Source organism: Pleurodeles waltl, unplaced genomic scaffold (genome assembly GCF_031143425.1).
Source record: "Pleurodeles waltl isolate 20211129_DDA unplaced genomic scaffold, aPleWal1.hap1.20221129 scaffold_72, whole genome shotgun sequence".
Classification (NCBI taxonomy): Eukaryota; Metazoa; Chordata; class Amphibia; order Caudata; family Salamandridae; genus Pleurodeles; species Pleurodeles waltl.
In genome coordinates, this window is record NW_027150393.1 from 2,557,920 (window position 1) to 2,584,909 (window position 26,990).

The window sequence follows — 26,990 nt, forward strand, 5'->3', positions numbered from 1 at the left end:
TGCGCCACTCTAACGACACCCCTGGGATGGCGTTGGATTTTGGCGCTGACGCAGATTTACGCCAACTCCTAAATCTGGAGCAGCATCAAAATGCTATGGTGTTGCTGTGGCACACTCCCAACAACACCCATTGCACGCCCCTTCCAGGGAACGCGCTGCGTGCTAAGGGGCCGTATTTACAAGGTGGTGTTAAGCCACAAAAAGTGGCTGAACGCCATCTTGTAAATACCGCGCAGTGCATAGTGCCACCGGGGCGTCACTAAAAGTGATGCTCCGGTGGCGATAGGGCCTTGTAAGTCTGGCACTTTATTTGCTCAAGGTGTGTGTTCTTGGTGAGGGCAGGAAAGCTATTTTCGCTCTCGTACCTTCCTTCCTTGGCTGGCTTGAATGCTGTAGGCTCAGGCTTCATTGCAAAGGTCAAACAGTGAGCAACTGACTGCCGTAAGCTGGCGCAACTCCTCTTGGTGAGCTGTGACAGATGCCCCAGGAGCGTAGTACCTCACGATGGTGAGGGATAGACACAGTCTCTTTTATCTCAGCTTGCCTGTCAGGTGAGGCAGGAAATGCAAATACTGTGAAAAAGCCCAGCGACTCGAACCAGGGACCTTTCGCATGTGAGGTGCGCATGATAACCACTACACTACACAAGCAGACACACTTGCCGGCTTGCTTCATGTGGCTATGCATTGTACTGGAACCACCACACTATGGAAACAGACACACCTGCTTGCTTTATGTGGCTATGCATTGGACTGGGATGCAAGGATGAGGGCCAATGTTCATGACGCTCAAAGCTGAGCCTTCCGGAACACAATCTCTTCCCTTGGAAGAAAGGAACTGGGATCACTTTCATTCCAAGAGGTGATTTCAGAACTGGACCCGAAATTACCATGGAGAAGCACTGTGCATTTAATGTTCCTACGAGCACTGCTGCTCCAGCACAGAAAAGCAGTTGCAAAGAAATCTCGCATACCTTCATGATGCTGAACCGTCTCGACGCCAGTATAAAGCATGTATTGCATTGCAACATGACATCTTACAAGAGTGAAAAGCAGAAATACTCCTGTTTAAAACACAGACTGAACCTCTAAAGGTAGGGGTTTGTCTGGGATTTGAACCGAGGTCCTCTCACACCCGAAGCGAGAATCATACCCCTATACCAACTAGACTGCCGCTGCATAGTCATTTGAAACATCTTCTGAAGCGTCTTTCAGAAAAGCAGGGCCATTTGGAGGCTCTCTCTCTCTAAGCGTGCCATAGCAATTGATGTTTTCTGTCAAGGATTTTTTGTTTGTCTCTAGCAAGGCAAGAGGTAGTCAAAATGCCCTGTGCCAGTGAGCTGAACTAGGGGACTGATGTGAAAAGCAGACCCTTTCTGGTAGTTGTAACCCGCTGCTAGTCATGGACCCTTGCACCTTAGATTTCCCAACCAGAAGCACTGAAGGGCCTGCTAGCTCTTGAGCCAGAGGAGCATGCCTCTTGGATTCAAGCACACTTGCTCGGTCAGCGCTCGATCAGGCTCGATCAGGCGAGATTTATATTAGTGGCTCATAGGCCTGAAACACTCACCTGGGAGACGCAGGGTGGCTGATTTCCCGGAATGGCCCTTGATGGGGAAATCACCTCCTTTCCCCCGCCTCATTTCAGAATTGTGTGCTAGTCGCAAGACAGTGTTCAGGGGTTCATGGGTACTGCCTACTCCCAGCTGCCTCTCTGTCTTCTTCATGTAAATTGCAAGTCACGAGGAGGCACCATTGCCAATATGCTCCGCCCACCTAACCAAGAAACCTAGTTTGAGCTTGTCTGCCTGTGTTGTTGCAGGGGCAGAGTCTTCTTTGCCCAAAAGGTGGCAGGAGAGCCTCACTTCAAACGATAGAATCAACTGCTTAAGTAGAAACCAGCATGGTAGTTACTGTCATAAAGTGCAGCTCTAACAGAAGGTGTGCCTGAGACGCCCCTTCCAGTAATACACAGAATTTTGATTGAGGGCCCAGCCGATGGGTTGGTGGATTTCTCCTCACATGCCACAGCAGCTTCCAAAGATAGTGGTGTGAGGAGCTGGCTCTGCAAGCAGAGCAAGATTTAAGGGAAGAAAATACACCTGTCAGAAGTGGGATTTGAACCCACGCCTCCATGAAGAGACCAGAAGGCTCAGCTTCACTGAAGATCAAGCTCTCTTGAGTCTGGCGCCTTAGACCACTCGGCCATCCTGACAGCCAAAACAGTGTGCAGGTCGGACTCTTCAGTCTGCACTTGTTGATTTTGCCGCTTGCAATGTTCCTATCAAAGTCACAGCTTTAAAGGCCCCACAATATAACATGGCCAAGAAAAAAAAAAAAAAACAGAACAAGAAACAATGCACATGCACGACCACCGAGGGATGCAGATAACTTTTTAGCGTCCTGCAATAGTAAAGCACGTTTTACACAGGTCACAATTTTTTAAAGGTCATTTCTGTCTAAGTGTGCATTGAGAGAGACTGAGGTTTTAGGGAGCAAACACAAAAGCTGCTGCTGCCAAGTGTTTCTGCCCGGTCTCAAACCGGGGACTTTTCGCGTGTGAGGCGAACGTGATAACCACTACACTACAGAAACAAGCTTGCTGATTTGACTGAAGGAGCACAGTTCCCCTCATATGTTTGCACGATTTCCTCTATACTTTATCAGCAGTTGCTCGGAATGCGAGGGGTAAGTGTGAAAATTGCAGCGGTGTCGGCCAGCATGCATACACTCAGACGTCCTGAAAAATCCCATAGCTGCGGGCAGAGACAGACAAATATCTGATGCCTAAATGCCAGGAAGGAGAGCCTGTGAAATCATCACACAGGGCGCACTGAGAGCAAGCAGGAAGGAAGCCAAGGCATTGTAATCCATTTTTCGCCTGAGGCAAAAAATATGTTTTGCGCAACAATGCTTCGAGTAAAATGAGAAATGTTGAGGGGTTGTGTATTTTGAGCAGGATTTGATTGTTTTCCGCTAAAATGGGCTCGTCCGGGATTTGAACCCGGGACCTCTCGCACCCTAAGCGAGAATCATACCCCTAGACCAACGAGCCTGGGCACAGAAATGCAACGGCTCCGACCCTGCTCGGAGGATTGGTGACAGAGAGTGGGAGACTACATCCCAAAGCAAGAAACTGCACATGGTGCTCTCTTTTGCAGTACGACTAGAGTCATTTGCATGGTCTTCATCGAACATGACATAAAAAGCCTCTATCCTTTAGACATTTTGGCCCAGATTTACAAGAAAATGACTAAGCGCGACGCTGTGCCAAATTTGCAAGCCCCACGTGCCGTCATTTTCAAAATGCAGGAAAGCGCCGTATTTAGTAGAATACAGCGCACCCCTGTGCTTCCCCCTGCGCCAGCTCTAAATTAGCTGCTGAGCGCCAACGCAGCCGTTCTTGCACCATGGTACAAGGATGACTGCGTTGAGGGGGAAATTGTTTTTGTGCAGGAAGGGACACCTTCCTGCCCAAAAAAAAAATCTTCAATGGTGATTTGCTCTTACTTCTATGTGTGCTGCAGAATGCATCACACATAGCAAGAGCAAAAACAAGGAGAAATGAAAACATTTCTCCTCAGTGCGCCACTCTAACGACACCCCTGGGATGGCGTTGGATTTTGGCACTGACGCAGATTTACGCCAACTCCTAAATCTGGAGCAGCATCAAAATGCTATGGTGTTGCTGTGGCACACTCCCAACAACACCCATTGCACGCCCCTTCCAGGGAACGCGCTGCGTGCTAAGGGGCCGTATTTACAAGGTGGTGTTAAGCCACAAAAAGTGGCTGAACGCCATCTTGTAAATACCGCGCAGTGCATAGTGCCACCGGGGCGTCACTAAAAGTGATGCTCCGGTGGCGATAGGGCCTTGTAAGTCTGGCACTTTATTTGCTCAAGGTGTGTGTTCTTGGTGAGGGCAGGAAAGCTATTTTCGCTCTCGTACCTTCCTTCCTTGGCTGGCTTGAATGCTGTAGGCTCAGGCTTCATTGCAAAGGTCAAACAGTGAGCAACTGACTGCCGTAAGCTGGCGCAACTCCTCTTGGTGAGCTGTGACAGATGCCCCAGGAGCGTAGTACCTCACGATGGTGAGGGATAGACACAGTCTCTTTTATCTCAGCTTGCCTGTCAGGTGAGGCAGGAAATGCAAATACTGTGAAAAAGCCCAGCGACTCGAACCAGGGACCTTTCGCATGTGAGGTGCGCATGATAACCACTACACTACACAAGCAGACACACTTGCCGGCTTGCTTCATGTGGCTATGCATTGTACTGGAACCACCACACTATGGAAACAGACACACCTGCTTGCTTTATGTGGCTATGCATTGGACTGGGATGCAAGGATGAGGGCCAATGTTCATGACGCTCAAAGCTGAGCCTTCCGGAACACAATCTCTTCCCTTGGAAGAAAGGAACTGGGATCACTTTCATTCCAAGAGGTGATTTCAGAACTGGACCCGAAATTACCATGGAGAAGCACTGTGCATTTAATGTTCCTACGAGCACTGCTGCTCCAGCACAGAAAAGCAGTTGCAAAGAAATCTCGCATACCTTCATGATGCTGAACCGTCTCGACGCCAGTATAAAGCATGTATTGCATTGCAACATGACATCTTACAAGAGTGAAAAGCAGAAATACTCCTGTTTAAAACACAGACTGAACCTCTAAAGGTAGGGGTTTGTCTGGGATTTGAACCGAGGTCCTCTCACACCCGAAGCGAGAATCATACCCCTATACCAACTAGACTGCCGCTGCATAGTCATTTGAAACATCTTCTGAAGCGTCTTTCAGAAAAGCAGGGCCATTTGGAGGCTCTCTCTCTCTAAGCGTGCCATAGCAATTGATGTTTTCTGTCAAGGATTTTTTGTTTGTCTCTAGCAAGGCAAGAGGTAGTCAAAATGCCCTGTGCCAGTGAGCTGAACTAGGGGACTGATGTGAAAAGCAGACCCTTTCTGGTAGTTGTAACCCGCTGCTAGTCATGGACCCTTGCACCTTAGATTTCCCAACCAGAAGCACTGAAGGGCCTGCTAGCTCTTGAGCCAGAGGAGCATGCCTCTTGGATTCAAGCACACTTGCTCGGTCAGCGCTCGATCAGGCTCGATCAGGCAAGATTTATATTAGTGGCTCATAGGCCTGAAACACTCACCTGGGAGACGCAGGGTGGCTGATTTCCCGGAATGGCCCTTGATGGGGAAATCACCTCCTTTCCCCCGCCTCATTTCAGAATTGTGTGCTAGTCGCAAGACAGTGTTCAGGGGTTCATGGGTACTGCCTACTCCCAGCTGCCTCTCTGTCTTCTTCATGTAAATTGCAAGTCACGAGGAGGCACCATTGCCAATATGCTCCGCCCACCTAACCAAGAAACCTAGTTTGAGCTTGTCTGCCTGTGTTGTTGCAGGGGCAGAGTCTTCTTTGCCCAAAAGGTGGCAGGAGAGCCTCACTTCAAACGATAGAATCAACTGCTTAAGTAGAAACCAGCATGGTAGTTACTGTCATAAAGTGCAGCTCTAACAGAAGGTGTGCCTGAGACGCCCCTTCCAGTAATACACAGAATTTTGATTGAGGGCCCAGCCGATGGGTTGGTGGATTTCTCCTCACATGCCACAGCAGCTTCCAAAGATAGTGGTGTGAGGAGCTGGCTCTGCAAGCAGAGCAAGATTTAAGGGAAGAAAATACACCTGTCAGAAGTGGGATTTGAACCCACGCCTCCATGAAGAGACCAGAAGGCTCAGCTTCACTGAAGATCAAGCTCTCTTGAGTCTGGCGCCTTAGACCACTCGGCCATCCTGACAGCCAAAACAGTGTGCAGGTCGGACTCTTCAGTCTGCACTTGTTGATTTTGCCGCTTGCAATGTTCCTATCAAAGTCACAGCTTTAAAGGCCCCACAATATAACATGGCCAAGAAAAAAAAAAAAAAACAGAACAAGAAACAATGCACATGCACGACCACCGAGGGATGCAGATAACTTTTTAGCGTCCTGCAATAGTAAAGCACGTTTTACACAGGTCACAAGTTTTTAAAGGTCATTTCTGTCTAAGTGTGCATTGAGAGAGACTGAGGTTTTAGGGAGCAAACACAAAAGCTGCTGCTGCCAAGTGTTTCTGCCCGGTCTCAAACCAGGGACTTTTCGCGTGTGAGGCGAACGTGATAACCACTACACTACAGAAACAAGCTTGCTGATTTGACTGAAGGAGCACAGTTCCCCTCATATGTTTGCACGATTTCCTCTATACTTTATCAGCAGTTGCTCGGAATGCGAGGGGTAAGTGTGAAAATTGCAGCGGTGTCGGCCAGCATGCATACACTCAGACGTCCTGAAAAATCCCATAGCTGCGGGCAGAGACAGACAAATATCTGATGCCTAAATGCCAGGAAGGAGAGCCTGTGAAATCATCACACAGGGCGCACTGAGAGCAAGCAGGAAGGAAGCCAAGGCATTGTAATCCATTTTTCGCCTGAGGCAAAAAATATGTTTTGCGCAACAATGCTTCGAGTAAAATGAGAAATGTTGAGGGGTTGTGTATTTTGAGCAGGATTTGATTGTTTTCCGCTAAAATGGGCTCGTCCGGGATTTGAACCCGGGACCTCTCGCACCCTAAGCGAGAATCATACCCCTAGACCAACGAGCCTGGGCACAGAAATGCAATGGCTCCGACCCTGCTCGGAGGATTGGTGACAGAGAGTGGGAGACTACATCCCAAAGCAAGAAACTGCACATGGTGCTCTCTTTTGCAGTACGACTAGAGTCATTTGCATGGTCTTCATCGAACATGACATAAAAAGCCTCTATCCTTTAGACATTTTGGCCCAGATTTACAAGAAAATGACTAAGCGCGACGCTGTGCCAAATTTGCAAGCCCCACGTGCCGTCATTTTCAAAATGCAGGAAAGCGCCGTATTTAGTAGAATACAGCGCACCCCTGTGCTTCCCCCTGCGCCAGCTCTAAATTAGCTGCTGAGCGCCAACGCAGCCGTTCTTGCACCATGGTACAAGGATGACTGCGTTGAGGGGGAAATTGTTTTTGTGCAGGAAGGGACACCTTCCTGCCCAAAAAAAAAATCTTCAATGGTGATTTGCTCTTACTTCTATGTGTGCTGCAGAATGCATCACACATAGCAAGAGCAAAAACAAGGAGAAATGAAAACATTTCTCCTCAGTGCGCCACTCTAACGACACCCCTGGGATGGCGTTGGATTTTGGCGCTGACGCAGATTTACGCCAACTCCTAAATCTGGAGCAGCATCAAAATGCTATGGTGTTGCTGTGGCACACTCCCAACAACACCCATTGCACGCCCCTTCCAGGGAACGCGCTGCGTGCTAAGGGGCCGTATTTACAAGGTGGTGTTAAGCCACAAAAAGTGGCTGAACGCCATCTTGTAAATACCGCGCAGTGCATAGTGCCACCGGGGCGTCACTAAAAGTGATGCTCCGGTGGCGATAGGGCCTTGTAAGTCTGGCACTTTATTTGCTCAAGGTGTGTGTTCTTGGTGAGGGCAGGAAAGCTATTTTCGCTCTCGTACCTTCCTTCCTTGGCTGGCTTGAATGCTGTAGGCTCAGGCTTCATTGCAAAGGTCAAACAGTGAGCAACTGACTGCCGTAAGCTGGCGCAACTCCTCTTGGTGAGCTGTGACAGATGCCCCAGGAGCGTAGTACCTCACGATGGTGAGGGATAGACACAGTCTCTTTTATCTCAGCTTGCCTGTCAGGTGAGGCAGGAAATGCAAATACTGTGAAAAAGCCCAGCGACTCGAACCAGGGACCTTTCGCATGTGAGGTGCGCATGATAACCACTACACTACACAAGCAGACACACTTGCCGGCTTGCTTCATGTGGCTATGCATTGTACTGGAACCACCACACTATGGAAACAGACACACCTGCTTGCTTTATGTGGCTATGCATTGGACTGGGATGCAAGGATGAGGGCCAATGTTCATGACGCTCAAAGCTGAGCCTTCCGGAACACAATCTCTTCCCTTGGAAGAAAGGAACTGGGATCACTTTCATTCCAAGAGGTGATTTCAGAACTGGACCCGAAATTACCATGGAGAAGCACTGTGCATTTAATGTTCCTACGAGCACTGCTGCTCCAGCACAGAAAAGCAGTTGCAAAGAAATCTCGCATACCTTCATGATGCTGAACCGTCTCGACGCCAGTATAAAGCATGTATTGCATTGCAACATGACATCTTACAAGAGTGAAAAGCAGAAATACTCCTGTTTAAAACACAGACTGAACCTCTAAAGGTAGGGGTTTGTCTGGGATTTGAACCGAGGTCCTCTCACACCCGAAGCGAGAATCATACCCCTATACCAACTAGACTGCCGCTGCATAGTCATTTGAAACATCTTCTGAAGCGTCTTTCAGAAAAGCAGGGCCATTTGGAGGCTCTCTCTCTCTAAGCGTGCCATAGCAATTGATGTTTTCTGTCAAGGATTTTTTGTTTGTCTCTAGCAAGGCAAGAGGTAGTCAAAATGCCCTGTGCCAGTGAGCTGAACTAGGGGACTGATGTGAAAAGCAGACCCTTTCTGGTAGTTGTAACCCGCTGCTAGTCATGGACCCTTGCACCTTAGATTTCCCAACCAGAAGCACTGAAGGGCCTGCTAGCTCTTGAGCCAGAGGAGCATGCCTCTTGGATTCAAGCACACTTGCTCGGTCAGCGCTCGATCAGGCTCGATCAGGCGAGATTTATATTAGTGGCTCATAGGCCTGAAACACTCACCTGGGAGACGCAGGGTGGCTGATTTCCCGGAATGGCCCTTGATGGGGAAATCACCTCCTTTCCCCCGCCTCATTTCAGAATTGTGTGCTAGTCGCAAGACAGTGTTCAGGGGTTCATGGGTACTGCCTACTCCCAGCTGCCTCTCTGTCTTCTTCATGTAAATTGCAAGTCACGAGGAGGCACCATTGCCAATATGCTCCGCCCACCTAACCAAGAAACCTAGTTTGAGCTTGTCTGCCTGTGTTGTTGCAGGGGCAGAGTCTTCTTTGCCCAAAAGGTGGCAGGAGAGCCTCACTTCAAACGATAGAATCAACTGCTTAAGTAGAAACCAGCATGGTAGTTACTGTCATAAAGTGCAGCTCTAACAGAAGGTGTGCCTGAGACGCCCCTTCCAGTAATACACAGAATTTTGATTGAGGGCCCAGCCGATGGGTTGGTGGATTTCTCCTCACATGCCACAGCAGCTTCCAAAGATAGTGGTGTGAGGAGCTGGCTCTGCAAGCAGAGCAAGATTTAAGGGAAGAAAATACACCTGTCAGAAGTGGGATTTGAACCCACGCCTCCATGAAGAGACCAGAAGGCTCAGCTTCACTGAAGATCAAGCTCTCTTGAGTCTGGCGCCTTAGACCACTCGGCCATCCTGACAGCCAAAACAGTGTGCAGGTCGGACTCTTCAGTCTGCACTTGTTGATTTTGCCGCTTGCAATGTTCCTATCAAAGTCACAGCTTTAAAGGCCCCACAATATAACATGGCCAAGAAAAAAAAAAAAAAACAGAACAAGAAACAATGCACATGCACGACCACCGAGGGATGCAGATAACTTTTTAGCGTCCTGCAATAGTAAAGCACGTTTTACACAGGTCACAATTTTTTAAAGGTCATTTCTGTCTAAGTGTGCATTGAGAGAGACTGAGGTTTTAGGGAGCAAACACAAAAGCTGCTGCTGCCAAGTGTTTCTGCCCGGTCTCAAACCGGGGACTTTTCGCGTGTGAGGCGAACGTGATAACCACTACACTACAGAAACAAGCTTGCTGATTTGACTGAAGGAGCACAGTTCCCCTCATATGTTTGCACGATTTCCTCTATACTTTATCAGCAGTTGCTCGGAATGCGAGGGGTAAGTGTGAAAATTGCAGCGGTGTCGGCCAGCATGCATACACTCAGACGTCCTGAAAAATCCCATAGCTGCGGGCAGAGACAGACAAATATCTGATGCCTAAATGCCAGGAAGGAGAGCCTGTGAAATCATCACACAGGGCGCACTGAGAGCAAGCAGGAAGGAAGCCAAGGCATTGTAATCCATTTTTCGCCTGAGGCAAAAAATATGTTTTGCGCAACAATGCTTCGAGTAAAATGAGAAATGTTGAGGGGTTGTGTATTTTGAGCAGGATTTGATTGTTTTCCGCTAAAATGGGCTCGTCCGGGATTTGAACCCGGGACCTCTCGCACCCTAAGCGAGAATCATACCCCTAGACCAACGAGCCTGGGCACAGAAATGCAACGGCTCCGACCCTGCTCGGAGGATTGGTGACAGAGAGTGGGAGACTACATCCCAAAGCAAGAAACTGCACATGGTGCTCTCTTTTGCAGTACGACTAGAGTCATTTGCATGGTCTTCATCGAACATGACATAAAAAGCCTCTATCCTTTAGACATTTTGGCCCAGATTTACAAGAAAATGACTAAGCGCGACGCTGTGCCAAATTTGCAAGCCCCACGTGCCGTCATTTTCAAAATGCAGGAAAGCGCCGTATTTAGTAGAATACAGCGCACCCCTGTGCTTCCCCCTGCGCCAGCTCTAAATTAGCTGCTGAGCGCCAACGCAGCCGTTCTTGCACCATGGTACAAGGATGACTGCGTTGAGGGGGAAATTGTTTTTGTGCAGGAAGGGACACCTTCCTGCCCAAAAAAAAAATCTTCAATGGTGATTTGCTCTTACTTCTATGTGTGCTGCAGAATGCATCACACATAGCAAGAGCAAAAACAAGGAGAAATGAAAACATTTCTCCTCAGTGCGCCACTCTAACGACACCCCTGGGATGGCGTTGGATTTTGGCACTGACGCAGATTTACGCCAACTCCTAAATCTGGAGCAGCATCAAAATGCTATGGTGTTGCTGTGGCACACTCCCAACAACACCCATTGCACGCCCCTTCCAGGGAACGCGCTGCGTGCTAAGGGGCCGTATTTACAAGGTGGTGTTAAGCCACAAAAAGTGGCTGAACGCCATCTTGTAAATACCGCGCAGTGCATAGTGCCACCGGGGCGTCACTAAAAGTGATGCTCCGGTGGCGATAGGGCCTTGTAAGTCTGGCACTTTATTTGCTCAAGGTGTGTGTTCTTGGTGAGGGCAGGAAAGCTATTTTCGCTCTCGTACCTTCCTTCCTTGGCTGGCTTGAATGCTGTAGGCTCAGGCTTCATTGCAAAGGTCAAACAGTGAGCAACTGACTGCCGTAAGCTGGCGCAACTCCTCTTGGTGAGCTGTGACAGATGCCCCAGGAGCGTAGTACCTCACGATGGTGAGGGATAGACACAGTCTCTTTTATCTCAGCTTGCCTGTCAGGTGAGGCAGGAAATGCAAATACTGTGAAAAAGCCCAGCGACTCGAACCAGGGACCTTTCGCATGTGAGGTGCGCATGATAACCACTACACTACACAAGCAGACACACTTGCCGGCTTGCTTCATGTGGCTATGCATTGTACTGGAACCACCACACTATGGAAACAGACACACCTGCTTGCTTTATGTGGCTATGCATTGGACTGGGATGCAAGGATGAGGGCCAATGTTCATGACGCTCAAAGCTGAGCCTTCCGGAACACAATCTCTTCCCTTGGAAGAAAGGAACTGGGATCACTTTCATTCCAAGAGGTGATTTCAGAACTGGACCCGAAATTACCATGGAGAAGCACTGTGCATTTAATGTTCCTACGAGCACTGCTGCTCCAGCACAGAAAAGCAGTTGCAAAGAAATCTCGCATACCTTCATGATGCTGAACCGTCTCGACGCCAGTATAAAGCATGTATTGCATTGCAACATGACATCTTACAAGAGTGAAAAGCAGAAATACTCCTGTTTAAAACACAGACTGAACCTCTAAAGGTAGGGGTTTGTCTGGGATTTGAACCGAGGTCCTCTCACACCCGAAGCGAGAATCATACCCCTATACCAACTAGACTGCCGCTGCATAGTCATTTGAAACATCTTCTGAAGCGTCTTTCAGAAAAGCAGGGCCATTTGGAGGCTCTCTCTCTCTAAGCGTGCCATAGCAATTGATGTTTTCTGTCAAGGATTTTTTGTTTGTCTCTAGCAAGGCAAGAGGTAGTCAAAATGCCCTGTGCCAGTGAGCTGAACTAGGGGACTGATGTGAAAAGCAGACCCTTTCTGGTAGTTGTAACCCGCTGCTAGTCATGGACCCTTGCACCTTAGATTTCCCAACCAGAAGCACTGAAGGGCCTGCTAGCTCTTGAGCCAGAGGAGCATGCCTCTTGGATTCAAGCACACTTGCTCGGTCAGCGCTCGATCAGGCTCGATCAGGCAAGATTTATATTAGTGGCTCATAGGCCTGAAACACTCACCTGGGAGACGCAGGGTGGCTGATTTCCCGGAATGGCCCTTGATGGGGAAATCACCTCCTTTCCCCCGCCTCATTTCAGAATTGTGTGCTAGTCGCAAGACAGTGTTCAGGGGTTCATGGGTACTGCCTACTCCCAGCTGCCTCTCTGTCTTCTTCATGTAAATTGCAAGTCACGAGGAGGCACCATTGCCAATATGCTCCGCCCACCTAACCAAGAAACCTAGTTTGAGCTTGTCTGCCTGTGTTGTTGCAGGGGCAGAGTCTTCTTTGCCCAAAAGGTGGCAGGAGAGCCTCACTTCAAACGATAGAATCAACTGCTTAAGTAGAAACCAGCATGGTAGTTACTGTCATAAAGTGCAGCTCTAACAGAAGGTGTGCCTGAGACGCCCCTTCCAGTAATACACAGAATTTTGATTGAGGGCCCAGCCGATGGGTTGGTGGATTTCTCCTCACATGCCACAGCAGCTTCCAAAGATAGTGGTGTGAGGAGCTGGCTCTGCAAGCAGAGCAAGATTTAAGGGAAGAAAATACACCTGTCAGAAGTGGGATTTGAACCCACGCCTCCATGAAGAGACCAGAAGGCTCAGCTTCACTGAAGATCAAGCTCTCTTGAGTCTGGCGCCTTAGACCACTCGGCCATCCTGACAGCCAAAACAGTGTGCAGGTCGGACTCTTCAGTCTGCACTTGTTGATTTTGCCGCTTGCAATGTTCCTATCAAAGTCACAGCTTTAAAGGCCCCACAATATAACATGGCCAAGAAAAAAAAAAAAAAACAGAACAAGAAACAATGCACATGCACGACCACCGAGGGATGCAGATAACTTTTTAGCGTCCTGCAATAGTAAAGCACGTTTTACACAGGTCACAAGTTTTTAAAGGTCATTTCTGTCTAAGTGTGCATTGAGAGAGACTGAGGTTTTAGGGAGCAAACACAAAAGCTGCTGCTGCCAAGTGTTTCTGCCCGGTCTCAAACCAGGGACTTTTCGCGTGTGAGGCGAACGTGATAACCACTACACTACAGAAACAAGCTTGCTGATTTGACTGAAGGAGCACAGTTCCCCTCATATGTTTGCACGATTTCCTCTATACTTTATCAGCAGTTGCTCGGAATGCGAGGGGTAAGTGTGAAAATTGCAGCGGTGTCGGCCAGCATGCATACACTCAGACGTCCTGAAAAATCCCATAGCTGCGGGCAGAGACAGACAAATATCTGATGCCTAAATGCCAGGAAGGAGAGCCTGTGAAATCATCACACAGGGCGCACTGAGAGCAAGCAGGAAGGAAGCCAAGGCATTGTAATCCATTTTTCGCCTGAGGCAAAAAATATGTTTTGCGCAACAATGCTTCGAGTAAAATGAGAAATGTTGAGGGGTTGTGTATTTTGAGCAGGATTTGATTGTTTTCCGCTAAAATGGGCTCGTCCGGGATTTGAACCCGGGATCTCTCGCACCCTAAGCGAGAATCATACCCCTAGACCAACGAGCCTGGGCACAGAAATGCAACGGCTCCGACCCTGCTCGGAGGATTGGTGACAGAGAGTGGGAGACTACATCCCAAAGCAAGAAACTGCACATGGTGCTCTCTTTTGCAGTACGACTAGAGTCATTTGCATGGTCTTCATCGAACATGACATAAAAAGCCTCTATCCTTTAGACATTTTGGCCCAGATTTACAAGAAAATGACTAAGCGCGACGCTGTGCCAAATTTGCAAGCCCCACGTGCCGTCATTTTCAAAATGCAGGAAAGCGCCGTATTTAGTAGAATACAGCGCACCCCTGTGCTTCCCCCTGCGCCAGCTCTAAATTAGCTGCTGAGCGCCAACGCAGCCGTTCTTGCACCATGGTACAAGGATGACTGCGTTGAGGGGGAAATTGTTTTTGTGCAGGAAGGGACACCTTCCTGCCCAAAAAAAAAATCTTCAATGGTGATTTGCTCTTACTTCTATGTGTGCTGCAGAATGCATCACACATAGCAAGAGCAAAAACAAGGAGAAATGAAAACATTTCTCCTCAGTGCGCCACTCTAACGACACCCCTGGGATGGCGTTGGATTTTGGCGCTGACGCAGATTTACGCCAACTCCTAAATCTGGAGCAGCATCAAAATGCTATGGTGTTGCTGTGGCACACTCCCAACAACACCCATTGCACGCCCCTTCCAGGGAACGCGCTGCGTGCTAAGGGGCCGTATTTACAAGGTGGTGTTAAGCCACAAAAAGTGGCTGAACGCCATCTTGTAAATACCGCGCAGTGCATAGTGCCACCGGGGCGTCACTAAAAGTGATGCTCCGGTGGCGATAGGGCCTTGTAAGTCTGGCACTTTATTTGCTCAAGGTGTGTGTTCTTGGTGAGGGCAGGAAAGCTATTTTCGCTCTCGTACCTTCCTTCCTTGGCTGGCTTGAATGCTGTAGGCTCAGGCTTCATTGCAAAGGTCAAACAGTGAGCAACTGACTGCCGTAAGCTGGCGCAACTCCTCTTGGTGAGCTGTGACAGATGCCCCAGGAGCGTAGTACCTCACGATGGTGAGGGATAGACACAGTCTCTTTTATCTCAGCTTGCCTGTCAGGTGAGGCAGGAAATGCAAATACTGTGAAAAAGCCCAGCGACTCGAACCAGGGACCTTTCGCATGTGAGGTGCGCATGATAACCACTACACTACACAAGCAGACACACTTGCCGGCTTGCTTCATGTGGCTATGCATTGTACTGGAACCACCACACTATGGAAACAGACACACCTGCTTGCTTTATGTGGCTATGCATTGGACTGGGATGCAAGGATGAGGGCCAATGTTCATGACGCTCAAAGCTGAGCCTTCCGGAACACAATCTCTTCCCTTGGAAGAAAGGAACTGGGATCACTTTCATTCCAAGAGGTGATTTCAGAACTGGACCCGAAATTACCATGGAGAAGCACTGTGCATTTAATGTTCCTACGAGCACTGCTGCTCCAGCACAGAAAAGCAGTTGCAAAGAAATCTCGCATACCTTCATGATGCTGAACCGTCTCGACGCCAGTATAAAGCATGTATTGCATTGCAACATGACATCTTACAAGAGTGAAAAGCAGAAATACTCCTGTTTAAAACACAGACTGAACCTCTAAAGGTAGGGGTTTGTCTGGGATTTGAACCGAGGTCCTCTCACACCCGAAGCGAGAATCATACCCCTATACCAACTAGACTGCCGCTGCATAGTCATTTGAAACATCTTCTGAAGCGTCTTTCAGAAAAGCAGGGCCATTTGGAGGCTCTCTCTCTCTAAGCGTGCCATAGCAATTGATGTTTTCTGTCAAGGATTTTTTGTTTGTCTCTAGCAAGGCAAGAGGTAGTCAAAATGCCCTGTGCCAGTGAGCTGAACTAGGGGACTGATGTGAAAAGCAGACCCTTTCTGGTAGTTGTAACCCGCTGCTAGTCATGGACCCTTGCACCTTAGATTTCCCAACCAGAAGCACTGAAGGGCCTGCTAGCTCTTGAGCCAGAGGAGCATGCCTCTTGGATTCAAGCACACTTGCTCGGTCAGCGCTCGATCAGGCTCGATCAGGCGAGATTTATATTAGTGGCTCATAGGCCTGAAACACTCACCTGGGAGACGCAGGGTGGCTGATTTCCCGGAATGGCCCTTGATGGGGAAATCACCTCCTTTCCCCCGCCTCATTTCAGAATTGTGTGCTAGTCGCAAGACAGTGTTCAGGGGTTCATGAGTACTGCCTACTCCCAGCTGCCTCTCTGTCTTCTTCATGTAAATTGCAAGTCACGAGGAGGCACCATTGCCAATATGCTCCGCCCACCTAACCAAGAAACCTAGTTTGAGCTTGTCTGCCTGTGTTGTTGCAGGGGCAGAGTCTTCTTTGCCCAAAAGGTGGCAGGAGAGCCTCACTTCAAACGATAGAATCAACTGCTTAAGTTGAAACCAGCATGGTAGTTACTGTCATAAAGTGCAGCTCTAACAGAAGGTGTGCCTGAGACGCCCCTTCCAGTAATACACAGAATTTTGATTGAGGGCCCAGCCGATGGGTTGGTGGATTTCTCCTCACATGCCACAGCAGCTTCCAAAGATAGTGGTGTGAGGAGCTGGCTCTGCAAGCAGAGCAAGATTTAAGGGAAGAAAATACACCTGTCAGAAGTGGGATTTGAACCCACGCCTCCATGAAGAGACCAGAAGGCTCAGCTTCACTGAAGATCAAGCTCTCTTGAGTCTGGCGCCTTAGACCACTCGGCCATCCTGACAGCCGAAACAGTGTGCAGGTCGGACTCTTCAGTCTGCACTTGTTGATTTTGCCGCTTGCAATGTTCCTATCAAAGTCACAGCTTTAAAGGCCCCACAATATAACATGGCCAAGAAAAAAAAAAAAAAACAGAACAAGAAACAATGCACATGCACGACCACCGAGGGATGCAGATAACTTTTTAGCGTCCTGCAATAGTAAAGCACGTTTTACACAGGTCACAAGTTTTTAAAGGTCATTTCTGTCTAAGTGTGCATTGAGAGAGACTGAGGTTTTAGGGAGCAAACACAAAAGCTGCTGCTGCCAAGTGTTTCTGCCCGGTCTCAAACCGGGGACTTTTCACGTGTGAGGCGAACGTGATAACCACTACACTACAGAAACAAGCTTGCTGATTTGACTGAAGGAGCACAGTTCCCCTCATATGTTTGCACGATTTCCTCTATACTTTATCAGCAGTTGCTCGGAATGCGAGGGGTAAGTGTGAAAATTGCAGCGGTGTCGGCCAGCATGCATACACTCAGACGTCCTGAAAAATCCCATAGCTGCGGGCAGAGACAGACAAATATCTGATGCCTAAATGCCATGAAGGAGAGCCTGTGAAATCATCACACAGGGCGCACTGAGAGCAAGCAGGAAGGAAGCCAAGGCATTGTAATCCATTTTTCGCCTGAGGCAAAAAATATGTTTTGCGCAACAATGCTTCGAGTAAAATGAGAAATGTTGAGGGGTTGTGTATTTTGAGCAGGATTTGATTGTTTTCCGCTAAAATGGGCTCGTCCGGGATTTGAACCCGGGACCTCTCGCACCCTAAGCGAGAATCATACCCCTAGACCAACGAGCCTGGGCACAGAAATGCAACGGCTCCGACCCTGCTCGGAGGATTGGTGACAGAGAGTGGGAGACTACATCCCAAAGCAAGAAACTGCACATGGTGCTCTCTTTTGCAGTACGACTAGAGTCATTTGCATGGTCTTCATCGAACATGACATAAAAAGCATCTATCCTTTAGACATTTTGGCCCAGATTTACAAGAAAATGACTAAGCGCGACGCTGTGCCAAATTTGCAAGCCCCACGTGCCGTCATTTTCAAAATGCAGGAAAGCGCCGTATTTAGTAGAATACAGCGCACCCCTGTGCTTCCCCCTGCGCCAGCTCTAAATTAGCTGCTGAGCGCCAACGCAGCCGTTCTTGCACCATGGTACAAGGATGACTGCGTTGAGGGGGAAATTGTTTTTGTGCAGGAAGGGACACCTTCCTGCCCAAAAAAAAAATCTTCAATGGTGATTTGCTCTTACTTCTATGTGTGCTGCAGAATGCATCACACATAGCAAGAGCAAAAACAAGGAGAAATGAAAACATTTCTCCTCAGTGCGCCACTCTAACGACACCCCTGGGATGGCGTTGGATTTTGGCGCTGACGCAGATTTACGCCAACTCCTAAATCTGGAGCAGCATCAAAATGCTATGGTGTTGCTGTGGCACACTCCCAACAACACCCATTGCACGCCCCTTCCAGGGAACGCGCTGCGTGCTAAGGGGCCGTATTTACAAGGTGGTGTTAAGCCACAAAAAGTGGCTGAACGCCATCTTGTAAATACCGCGCAGTGCATAGTGCCACCGGGGCGTCACTAAAAGTGATGCTCCGGTGGCGATAGGGCCTTGTAAGTCTGGCACTTTATTTGCTCAAGGTGTGTGTTCTTGGTGAGGGCAGGAAAGCTATTTTCGCTCTCGTACCTTCCTTCCTTGGCTGGCTTGAATGCTGTAGGCTCAGGCTTCATTGCAAAGGTCAAACAGTGAGCAACTGACTGCCGTAAGCTGGCGCAACTCCTCTTGGTGAGCTGTGACAGATGCCCCAGGAGCGTAGTACCTCACGATGGTGAGGGATAGACACAGTCTCTTTTATCTCAGCTTGCCTGTCAGGTGAGGCAGGAAATGCAAATACTGTGAAAAAGCCCAGCGACTCGAACCAGGGACCTTTCGCATGTGAGGTGCGCATGATAACCACTACACTACACAAGCAGACACACTTGCCGGCTTGCTTCATGTGGCTATGCATTGTACTGGAACCACCACACTATGGAAACAGACACACCTGCTTGCTTTATGTGGCTATGCATTGGACTGGGATGCAAGGATGAGGGCCAATGTTCATGACGCTCAAAGCTGAGCCTTCCGGAACACAATCTCTTCCCTTGGAAGAAAGGAACTGGGATCACTTTCATTCCAAGAGGTGATTTCAGAACTGGACCCGAAATTACCATGGAGAAGCACTGTGCATTTAATGTTCCTACGAGCACTGCTGCTCCAGCACAGAAAAGCAGTTGCAAAGAAATCTCGCATACCTTCATGATGCTGAACCGTCTCGACGCCAGTATAAAGCATGTATTGCATTGCAACATGACATCTTACAAGAGTGAAAAGCAGAAATACTCCTGTTTAAAACACAGACTGAACCTCTAAAGGTAGGGGTTTGTCTGGGATTTGAACCGAGGTCCTCTCACACCGGAAGCGAGAATCATACCCCTATACCAACTAGACTGCCGCTGCATAGTCATTTGAAACATCTTCTGAAGCGTCTTTCAGAAAAGCAGGGCCATTTGGAGGCTCTCTCTCTCTAAGCGTGCCATAGCAATTGATGTTTTCTGTCAAGGATTTTTTGTTTGTCTCTAGCAAGGCAAGAGGTAGTCAAAATGCCCTGTGCCAGTGAGCTGAACTAGGGGACTGATGTGAAAAGCAGACCCTTTCTGGTAGTTGTAACCCGCTGCTAGTCATGGACCCTTGCACCTTAGATTTCCCAACCAGAAGCACTGAAGGGCCTGCTAGCTCTTGAGCCAGAGGAGCATGCCTCTTGGATTCAAGCACACTTGCTCGGTCAGCGCTCGATCAGGCTCGATCAGGCGAGATTTATATTAGTGGCTCATAGGCCTGAAACACTCACCTGGGAGACGCAGGGTGGCTGATTTCCCGGAATGGCCCTTGATGGGGAAATCACCTCCTTTCCCCCGCCTCATTTCAGAATTGTGTGCTAGTCGCAAGACAGTGTTCAGGGGTTCATGGGTACTGCCTACTCCCAGCTGCCTCTCTGTCTTCTTCATGTAAATTGCAAGTCACGAGGAGGCACCATTGCCAATATGCTCCGCCCACCTAACCAAGAAACCTAGTTTGAGCTTGTCTGCCTGTGTTGTTGCAGGGGCAGAGTCTTCTTTGCCCAAAAGGTGGCAGGAGAGCCTCACTTCAAACGATAGAATCAACTGCTTAAGTAGAAACCAGCATGGTAGTTACTGTCATAAAGTGCAGCTCTAACAGAAGGTGTGCCTGAGACGCCCCTTCCAGTAATACACAGAATTTTGATTGAGGGCCCAGCCGATGGGTTGGTGGATTTCTCCTCACATGCCACAGCAGCTTCCAAAGATAGTGGTCTGAGGAGCTGGCTCTGCAAGCAGAGCAAGATTTAAGGGAAGAAAATACACCTGTCAGAAGTGGGATTTGAACCCACGCCTCCATGAAGAGACCAGAAGGCTCAGCTTCCACTGAAGATCAAGCTCTCTTGAGTCTGGCGCCTTAGACCACTCGGCCATCCTGACAGCCAAAACAGTGTGCAGGTCGGACTCTTCAGTCTGCACTTGTTGATTTTGCCGCTTGCAATGTTCCTATCAAAGTCACAGCTTTAAAGGCCCCACAATATAACATGGCCAAGAAAAAAAAAAAAAAACAGAACAAGAAACAATGCACATGCACGACCACCGAGGGATGCAGATAACTTTTTAGCGTCCTGCAATAGTAAAGCACGTTTTACACAGGTCACAAGTTTTTAAAGGTCATTTCTGTCTAAGTGTGCATTGAGAGAGACTGAGGTTTTAGGGAGCAAACACAAAAGCTGCTGCTGCCAAGTGTTTCTGCCCGGTCTCAAACCGGGGACTTTTCGCGTGTGAGGCGAACGTGATAACCACTACACTACAGAAACAAGCTTGCTGATTTGACTGAAGGAGCACAGTTCCCCTCATATGTTTGCACGATTTCCTCTATACTTTATCAGCAGTTGCTCGGAATGCGAGGGGTAAGTGTGAAAATTGCAGCGGTGTCGGCCAGCATGCATACACTCAGACGTCCTGAAAAATCCCATAGCTGCGGGCAGAGACAGACAAATATCTGATGCCTAAATGCCAGGAAGGAGAGCCTGTGAAATCATCACACAGGGCGCACTGAGAGCAAGCAGGAAGGAAGCCAAGGCATTGTAATCCATTTTTCGCCTGAGGCAAAAAATATGTTTTGCGCAACAATGCTTCGAGTAAAATGAGAAATGTTGAGGGGTTGTGTATTTTGAGCAGGATTTGATTGTTTTCCGCTAAAATGGGCTCGTCCGGGATTTGAACCCGGGACCTCTCGCACCCTAAGCGAGAATCATACCCCTAGACCAACGAGCCTGGGCACAGAAATGCAACGGCTCCGACCCTGCTCGGAGGATTGGTGACAGAGAGTGGGAGACTACATCCCAAAGCAAGAAACTGCACATGGTGCTCTCTTTTGCAGTACGACTAGAGTCATTTGCATGGTCTTCATCGAACATGACATAAAAAACCTCTATCCTTTAGACATTTTGGCCCAGATTTACAAGAAAATGACTAAGCGCGACGCTGTGCCAAATTTGCAAGCCCCACGTGCCGTCATTTTCAAAATGCAGGAAAGCGCCGTATTTAGTAGAATACAGCGCACCCCTGTGCTTCCCCCTGCGCCAGCTCTAAATTAGCTGCTGAGCGCCAACGCAGCCGTTCTTGCACCATGGTACAAGGATGACTGCGTTGAGGGGGAAATTGTTTTTGTGCAGGAAGGGACACCTTCCTGCCCCAAAAAAAAATCTTCAATGGTGATTTGCTCTTACTTCTATGTGTGCTGCAGAATGCATCACACATAGCAAGAGCAAAAACAAGGAGAAATGAAAACATTTCTCCTCAGTGCGCCACTCTAACGACACCCCTGGGATGGCGTTGGATTTTGGCGCTGACGCAGATTTACGCCAACTCCTAAATCTGGAGCAGCATCAAAATGCTATGGTGTTGCTGTGGCACACTCCCAACAACACCCATTGCACGCCCCTTCCAGGGAACGCGCTGCGTGCTAAGGGGCCGTATTTACAAGGTGGTGTTAAGCCACAAAAAGTGGCTGAACGCCATCTTGTAAATACCGCGCAGTGCATAGTGCCACCGGGGCGTCACTAAAAGTGATGCTCCGGTGGCGATAGGGCCTTGTAAGTCTGGCACTTTATTTGCTCAAGGTGTGTGTTCTTGGTGAGGGCAGGAAAGCTATTTTCGCTCTCGTACCTTCCTTCCTTGGCTGGCTTGAATGCTGTAGGCTCAGGCTTCATTGCAAAGGTCAAACAGTGAGCAACTGACTGCCGTAAGCTGGCGCAACTCCTCTTGGTGAGCTGTGACAGATGCCCCAGGAGCGTAGTACCTCACGATGGTGAGGGATAGACACAGTCTCTTTTATCTCAGCTTGCCTGTCAGGTGAGGCAGGAAATGCAAATACTGTGAAAAAGCCCAGCGACTCGAACCAGGGACCTTTCGCATGTGAGGTGCGCATGATAACCACTACACTACACAAGCAGACACACTTGCCGGCTTGCTTCATGTGGCTATGCATTGTACTGGAACCACCACACTATGGAAACAGACACACCTGCTTGCTTTATGTGGCTATGCATTGGACTGGGATGCAAGGATGAGGGCCAATGTTCATGACGCTCAAAGCTGAGCCTTCCGGAACACAATCTCTTCCCTTGGAAGAAAGGAACTGGGATCACTTTCATTCCAAGAGGTGATTTCAGAACTGGACCCGAAATTACCATGGAGAAGCACTGTGCATTTAATGTTCCTACGAGCACTGCTGCTCCAGCACAGAAAAGCAGTTGCAAAGAAATCTCGCATACCTTCATGATGCTGAACCGTCTCGACGCCAGTATAAAGCATGTATTGCATTGCAACATGACATCTTACAAGAGTGAAAAGCAGAAATACTCCTGTTTAAAACACAGACTGAACCTCTAAAGGTAGGGGTTTGTCTGGGATTTGAACCGAGGTCCTCTCACACCCGAAGCGAGAATCATACCCCTATACCAACTAGACTGCCGCTGCATAGTCATTTGAAACATCTTCTGAAGCGTCTTTCAGAAAAGCAGGGCCATTTGGAGGCTCTCTCTCTCTAAGCGTGCCATAGCAATTGATGTTTTCTGTCAAGGATTTTTTGTTTGTCTCTAGCAAGGCAAGAGGTAGTCAAAATGCCCTGTGCCAGTGAGCTGAACTAGGGGACTGATGTGAAAAGCAGACCCTTTCTGGTAGTTGTAACCCGCTGCTAGTCATGGACCCTTGCACCTTAGATTTCCCAACCAGAAGCACTGAAGGGCCTGCTAGCTCTTGAGCCAGAGGAGCATGCCTCTTGGATTCAAGCACACTTGCTCGGTCAGCGCTCGATCAGGCTCGATCAGGCGAGATTTATATTAGTGGCTCATAGGCCTGAAACACTCACCTGGGAGACGCAGGGTGGCTGATTTCCCGGAATGGCCCTTGATGGGGAAATCACCTCCTTTCCCCCGCCTCATTTCAGAATTGTGTGCTAGTCGCAAGACAGTGTTCAGGGGTTCATGGGTACTGCCTACTCCCAGCTGCCTCTCTGTCTTCTTCATGTAAATTGCAAGTCACGAGGAGGCACCATTGCCAATATGCTCCGCCCACCTAACCAAGAAACCTAGTTTGAGCTTGTCTGCCTGTGTTGTTGCAGGGGCAGAGTCTTCTTTGCCCAAAAGGTGGCAGGAGAGCCTCACTTCAAACGATAGAATCAACTGCTTAAGTAGAAACCAGCATGGTAGTTACTGTCATAAAGTGCAGCTCTAACAGAAGGTGTGCCTGAGACGCCCCTTCCAGTAATACACAGAATTTTGATTGAGGGCCCAGCCGATGGGTTGGTGGATTTCTCCTCACATGCCACAGCAGCTTCCAAAGATAGTGGTGTGAGGAGCTGGCTCTGCAAGCAGAGCAAGATTTAAGGGAAGAAAATACACCTGTCAGAAGTGGGATTTGAACCCACGCCTCCATGAAGAGACCAGAAGGCTCAGCTTCACTGAAGATCAAGCTCTCTTGAGTCTGGCGCCTTAGACCACTCGGCCATCCTGACAGCCGAAACAGTGTGCAGGTCGGACTCTTCAGTCTGCACTTGTTGATTTTGCCGCTTGCAATGTTCCTATCAAAGTCACAGCTTTAAAGGCCCCACAATATAACATGGCCAAGAAAAAAAAAAAAAAACAGAACAAGAAACAATGCACATGCACGACCACCGAGGGATGCAGATAACTTTTTAGCGTCCTGCAATAGTAAAGCACGTTTTACACAGGTCACAAGTTTTTAAAGGTCATTTCTGTCTAAGTGTGCATTGAGAGAGACTGAGGTTTTAGGGAGCAAACACAAAAGCTGCTGCTGCCAAGTGTTTCTGCCCGGTCTCAAACCGGGGACTTTTCGCGTGTGAGGCGAACGTGATAACCACTACACTACAGAAACAAGCTTGCTGATTTGACTGAAGGAGCACAGTTCCCCTCATATGTTTGCACGATTTCCTCTATACTTTATCAGCAGTTGCTCGGAATGCGAGGGGTAAGTGTGAAAATTGCAGCGGTGTCGGCCAGCATGCATACACTCAGACGTCCTGAAAAATCCCATAGCTGCGGGCAGAGACAGACAAATATCTGATGCCTAAATGCCAGGAAGGAGAGCCTGTGAAATCATCACACAGGGCGCACTGAGAGCAAGCAGGAAGGAAGCCAAGGCATTGTAATCCATTTTTCGCCTGAGGCAAAAAATATGTTTTGCGCAACAATGCTTCGAGTAAAATGAGAAATGTTGAGGGGTTGTGTATTTTGAGCAGGATTTGATTGTTTTCCGCTAAAATGGGCTCGTCCGGGATTTGAACCCGGGACCTCTCGCACCCTAAGCGAGAATCATACCCCTAGACCAACGAGCCTGGGCACAGAAATGCAACGGCTCCGACCCTGCTCGGAGGATTGGTGACAGAGAGTGGGAGACTACATCCCAAAGCAAGAAACTGCACATGGTGCTCTCTTTTGCAGTACGACTAGAGTCATTTGCATGGTCTTCATCGAACATGACATAAAAAGCCTCTATCCTTTAGACATTTTGGCCCAGATTTACAAGAAAATGACTAAGCGCGACGCTGTGCCAAATTTGCAAGCCCCACGTGCCGTCATTTTCAAAATGCAGGAAAGCGCCGTATTTAGTAGAATACAGCGCACCCCTGTGCTTCCCCCTGCGCCAGCTCTAAATTAGCTGCTGAGCGCCAACGCAGCCGTTCTTGCACCATGGTACAAGGATGACTGCGTTGAGGGGGAAATTGTTTTTGTGCAGGAAGGGACACCTTCCTGCCCAAAAAAAAAATCTTCAATGGTGATTTGCTCTTACTTCTATGTGTGCTGCAGAATGCATCACACATAGCAAGAGCAAAAACAAGGAGAAATGAAAACATTTCTCCTCAGTGCGCCACTCTAACGACACCCCTGGGATGGCGTTGGATTTTGGCGCTGACGCAGATTTACGCCAACTCCTAAATCTGGAGCAGCATCAAAATGCTATGGTGTTGCTGTGGCACACTCCCAACAACACCCATTGCACGCCCCTTCCAGGGAACGCGCTGCGTGCTAAGGGGCCGTATTTACAAGGTGGTGTTAAGCCACAAAAAGTGGCTGAACGCCATCTTGTAAATACCGCGCAGTGCATAGTGCCACCGGGGCGTCACTAAAAGTGATGCTCCGGTGGCGATAGGGCCTTGTAAGTCTGGCACTTTATTTGCTCAAGGTGTGTGTTCTTGGTGAGGGCAGGAAAGCTATTTTCGCTCTCGTACCTTCCTTCCTTGGCTGGCTTGAATGCTGTAGGCTCAGGCTTCATTGCAAAGGTCAAACAGTGAGCAACTGACTGCCGTAAGCTGGCGCAACTCCTCTTGGTGAGCTGTGACAGATGCCCCAGGAGCGTAGTACCTCACGATGGTGAGGGATAGACACAGTCTCTTTTATCTCAGCTTGCCTGTCAGGTGAGGCAGGAAATGCAAATACTGTGAAAAAGCCCAGCGACTCGAACCAGGGACCTTTCGCATGTGAGGTGCGCATGATAACCACTACACTACACAAGCAGACACACTTGCCGGCTTGCTTCATGTGGCTATGCATTGTACTGGAACCACCACACTATGGAAACAGACACACCTGCTTGCTTTATGTGGCTATGCATTGGACTGGGATGCAAGGATGAGGGCCAATGTTCATGACGCTCAAAGCTGAGCCTTCCGGAACACAATCTCTTCCCTTGGAAGAAAGGAACTGGGATCACTTTCATTCCAAGAGGTGATTTCAGAACTGGACCCGAAATTACCATGGAGAAGCACTGTGCATTTAATGTTCCTACGAGCACTGCTGCTCCAGCACAGAAAAGCAGTTGCAAAGAAATCTCGCATACCTTCATGATGCTGAACCGTCTCGACGCCAGTATAAAGCATGTATTGCATTGCAACATGACATCTTACAAGAGTGAAAAGCAGAAATACTCCTGTTTAAAACACAGACTGAACCTCTAAAGGTAGGGGTTTGTCTGGGATTTGAACCGAGGTCCTCTCACACCCGAAGCGAGAATCATACCCCTATACCAACTAGACTGCCGCTGCATAGTCATTTGAAACATCTTCTGAAGCGTCTTTCAGAAAAGCAGGGCCATTTGGAGGCTCTCTCTCTCTAAGCGTGCCATAGCAATTGATGTTTTCTGTCAAGGATTTTTTGTTTGTCTCTAGCAAGGCAAGAGGTAGTCAAAATGCCCTGTGCCAGTGAGCTGAACTAGGGGACTGATGTGAAAAGCAGACCCTTTCTGGTAGTTGTAACCCGCTGCTAGTCATGGACCCTTGCACCTTAGATTTCCCAACCAGAAGCACTGAAGGGCCTGCTAGCTCTTGAGCCAGAGGAGCATGCCTCTTGGATTCAAGCACACTTGCTCGGTCAGCGCTCGATCAGGCTCGATCAGGCGAGATTTATATTAGTGGCTCATAGGCCTGAAACACTCACCTGGGAGACGCAGGGTGGCTGATTTCCCGGAATGGCCCTTGATGGGGAAATCACCTCCTTTCCCCCGCCTCATTTCAGAATTGTGTGCTAGTCGCAAGACAGTGTTCAGGGGTTCATGGGTACTGCCTACTCCCAGCTGCCTCTCTGTCTTCTTCATGTAAATTGCAAGTCACGAGGAGGCACCATTGCCAATATGCTCCGCCCACCTAACCAAGAAACCTAGTTTGAGCTTGTCTGCCTGTGTTGTTGCAGGGGCAGAGTCTTCTTTGCCCAAAAGGTGGCAGGAGAGCCTCACTTCAAACGATAGAATCAACTGCTTAAGTAGAAACCAGCATGGTA

The 26,990-nt window shown here is 48.8% G+C and overlaps 7 non-coding genes across 7 annotated transcripts; all 7 read right to left on the reverse strand.

The window, feature by feature from the left end:
* Window positions 1–2,982: 2,982 nt before the first annotated feature.
* TRNAP-AGG (transfer RNA proline (anticodon AGG)) lies at window positions 2,983–3,054 on the reverse strand. The gene has a single exon. It is a non-coding gene; the product is annotated as a tRNA-Pro (tRNA).
* Window positions 3,055–6,565: 3,511 nt separating this feature from the next.
* On the reverse strand, window positions 6,566–6,637 carry TRNAP-AGG (transfer RNA proline (anticodon AGG)). Its single transcript has one exon. It is a non-coding gene; the product is annotated as a tRNA-Pro (tRNA).
* Window positions 6,638–10,148: 3,511 nt separating this feature from the next.
* Window positions 10,149–10,220, reverse strand: TRNAP-AGG (transfer RNA proline (anticodon AGG)). Its single transcript has one exon. It is a non-coding gene; the product is annotated as a tRNA-Pro (tRNA).
* A 3,511-nt stretch (window positions 10,221–13,731) lies between these two features.
* On the reverse strand, window positions 13,732–13,803 carry TRNAP-AGG (transfer RNA proline (anticodon AGG)). Its single transcript has one exon. It is a non-coding gene; the product is annotated as a tRNA-Pro (tRNA).
* Window positions 13,804–17,314: 3,511 nt separating this feature from the next.
* On the reverse strand, window positions 17,315–17,386 carry TRNAP-AGG (transfer RNA proline (anticodon AGG)). Its single transcript has one exon. It is a non-coding gene; the product is annotated as a tRNA-Pro (tRNA).
* Window positions 17,387–20,898: 3,512 nt separating this feature from the next.
* On the reverse strand, window positions 20,899–20,970 carry TRNAP-AGG (transfer RNA proline (anticodon AGG)). Its single transcript has one exon. It is a non-coding gene; the product is annotated as a tRNA-Pro (tRNA).
* Window positions 20,971–24,481: 3,511 nt separating this feature from the next.
* Window positions 24,482–24,553, reverse strand: TRNAP-AGG (transfer RNA proline (anticodon AGG)). Its single transcript has one exon. It is a non-coding gene; the product is annotated as a tRNA-Pro (tRNA).
* Between the last annotated feature and the right edge of the window lie 2,437 nt (window positions 24,554–26,990).